The 3,079-nt window shown below is 40.6% G+C and overlaps 1 protein-coding gene across 1 annotated transcript in view; it reads left to right on the top strand.

Moving 5' to 3' along the window:
* LOC128248177 (uncharacterized) overlaps positions 1 to 3,079 on the top strand; it is a 17,555-nt gene that overhangs the window by 833 nt on the left and 13,643 nt on the right. The gene's annotated exons all lie outside the window — the stretch shown is intronic.

Below are 3,079 nucleotides of genomic sequence, written 5' to 3'. Positions count from 1 at the left end.
TTTAGGATGATCGCTTATTAACGCTTTCGTTCGTTATAACCAAATTCTTCAAGAAAAAAATTTGTTCCAGTTTGGTTCAATTTTTCTGAAAGTATTCGGTTGGTTAAACGAACGTAAACGATGATAAAGAATTATCCAAAATTCTGGCTGCCTCCTTTTTCGTAATATATATACACACACACGCACGCACGCCGCACGCACGCACGCACGCACGCACGCACGCGCACACACACGCCCGCCCGCCCGACCGCACGTACGCACATACCATAAACGTTGAATAATATAAGGGACGGAACTTAAAATAACTTTTTTAACTTAGCGAGAGTTGTCTCCCTTGAATTTTGCACTAATTTTTACAGCCTCCTTATCGTCGTCGTTTTCGTGCTATGTTTGCTCTTCTGTTCAGAAATCATGCCCTGCAGGGTCGCATGTGGACTACAAGGCCTGCACTTGATCTGCAGCAGAGAAGACATCTACTGCAGCTGAAGTTACTTGACGCAACGGACAAGTGACGCTGTTCATGTTTTCTTTCGCATTGTTTCTTGTTTTCTCTGAGTTGCTCCTCCTCATTAACTGCGATTACATGCTTCAGCGATTGGTGTCTTTCCTCGCAACGCCGCAGGCTCTTCTCTTCCCAACTGTCCGGCGAAATGCCGGAGATCTTCATAAGTCTCTTCAGCTCATCGCTCTATCGCAACCTATGACCACCACATATTCTCCAACCCCCACGCAGTTTAGCGTAAAAAAACTGCTATTGTCTTCCTCCGTCCTGCAAATATGTCCTACCCAGCGCACCTACAATGAGGTAATGAGGGCCTCCACATTAACTGAGCTAGCACGGCGCAGCACCTCTACAACAGGACCTTGATGTGCCTGCGATAGGGCCATGCGTTCCGTGACGTAGAAGAGGCAAAGGAAGAGTGCAGCACTGTACACCATTATATTCGTGTTGCAGGCAATGCCATAGCAGTTTCATAGATTCTACTCCTCTCCTTAACTTCGAAGCCAGAAGAATTAATACAAGACTCTGTACTGCTGCGATAGATAAAGGTCCCTGTGTACCTTAGGAGCTCTCCGTGTACTGTCACTAGCTCGGACTCTAGATCTCTTGGGACATCTTGGCGGGGAATGATAGAACAGCTCAGTCTTCGATATGTTGATCTAGAGAACAGTCATTTCTACTGCACAAGAAAACCAGTTCACAATGTGTTGTATGTCCTCTATGCTGCTGGCCACGATCGCTGAGACGTCTGCGTAAGGCAGCTCTCTGAGCAACATTTCCTTGAACAACCTCGTAATAATATTGTAAAAGGTGCTGTTAGCAGCCAAATCTTTGGAGCTGAGATACGTTGAATGCACTCCAAAAACGTTTGTGTAATTGTATTCCTTTGGGGCGATCTTTCGCTTTGGCTCTCAGAACTGTCATCCGGAAAAGCTGCTTTTGTTCATTAATTTCCGTATTCTTTTTTATTTATTTACTTTGTTTTTACGTGAGAGGAGAAAGTGAAAGATGTATGAACGTGTATATGAAAAGGACGCGCGCGGGCGTGTGTGTGATGGAGAGGGGGAGAGAGAGAGAGAGAGATAATGGCGTTTACACATACAAGAGAACACACACGTTCACTCACTCACTTTCTTTCTTTCTCTCTTTTTATTTCTCTCTCTTCCTTTCTCTTTCACTCTCTCTTTCACACACGCACACAAACACACACATATCCATTTAATGTACACGTACATAATCTTCCACTTTCTCCTCTCTTCCCTTCAAAACAAAATTAAATAAATGAAATTTTTTACAGAAATTAACGACTTTAAAACAATAAAAAAATACATTAAGATATAGACTGTTTAAAGAAAGCTAAAATATAAATATTTACTGTGCAAACAACTTAAATTTTTGAAATCACATTCAGTAAAAAATATTTCTAAATGATTAAAATATTGTGCACGTCAAAAAGTCGGTGTTTTTTCTTAGAGAGCGCGAAGTCTGTGTGTGTGTTTGACACGCCATGGTATTCATTATATGTGTCTGTGTGTATCCTGTATGTCTGTATGTGTGTTGATGTCACGGAAGCCAAATTTTTCGTAAAGAAATAACAAACGAAAATTGTTTTTAATCGTTTTCATTAATAAATAGAGGTCCAAATGTCACCCAAATTCTGTACTACACTGCTGAAGGTATGAATAAAAATACAAATTTTAAAAAAATCAATTAAGATATTTCGGGTATGAATATCTCAAAAGTTTTAGTATTACTGAGATATATATGCGTGTGCGTGTATCATTATGTCTGTGTTTTTTTCCTCACTACCGCTTGACAACAAGTGTTGCAGTATTTATGCCCCCGTAACGTAGCATTTCGACAAAAGACATCCTTAGAATAAGTACCAGGCTTTAAAACAATAAGTATTAAATTTTGATTTCTTCGACTAAAAATTATCGAAAGGCGATGCCCAAGTATGGTTGAAGTCTAATGATTGAAACAAGAAAGATTCTTTCTATCGCCCTATATGGCATCGATGCGAAGAATATCATCACAAGAGTATTTACAAAATCAATAATTCTAGGAAGAAGTGGTATTCGCAGAATACCTAAATCAGCCACGTTTCTTTGGGTCGAGTATTACATGATGTTCAAAGAACCCTGCAGTTACCGAGTAGTATCCAAGAGACCGGAAAAGGCCACTCCGAGGGCCTCAATGATGATTTATTTAACGATTTAGACCTAAATGGAAAAGAAGGGCGTAAACAAGAACGGATTTGAAGCGCATTGTGACTGGCTGTGTATGAAAACATCTGATAACTTTATAGATACAGGTGATACATGGGATCATGTGTACAGAATGTACGCTATATCGATGTATTCATTAAATACCATTTGCAGCTTATTTCTTACAAAGTGTCTCTTTTTTTTATTACGGGTATACCAGCAATGTAGAGGAAATTGAACTCAGGGTGATAAAGAGCGGAACAAATACCGCAAGTTATATGCTATGAATTCCTTACAAATCTGTCGACCCCACCACCACCACGGCCACCACCAGCACCACCAGCACCACCAGCACCACCACCACCCACCA

This window comes from Octopus bimaculoides, chromosome 6 (genome assembly GCF_001194135.2).
Source record: "Octopus bimaculoides isolate UCB-OBI-ISO-001 chromosome 6, ASM119413v2, whole genome shotgun sequence".
NCBI classification, from domain to species: Eukaryota; Metazoa; Mollusca; class Cephalopoda; order Octopoda; family Octopodidae; genus Octopus; species Octopus bimaculoides.
Note: the sequence above shows the minus strand (reverse complement) of the source record. Positions and strands in the feature narration are given on the sequence as shown.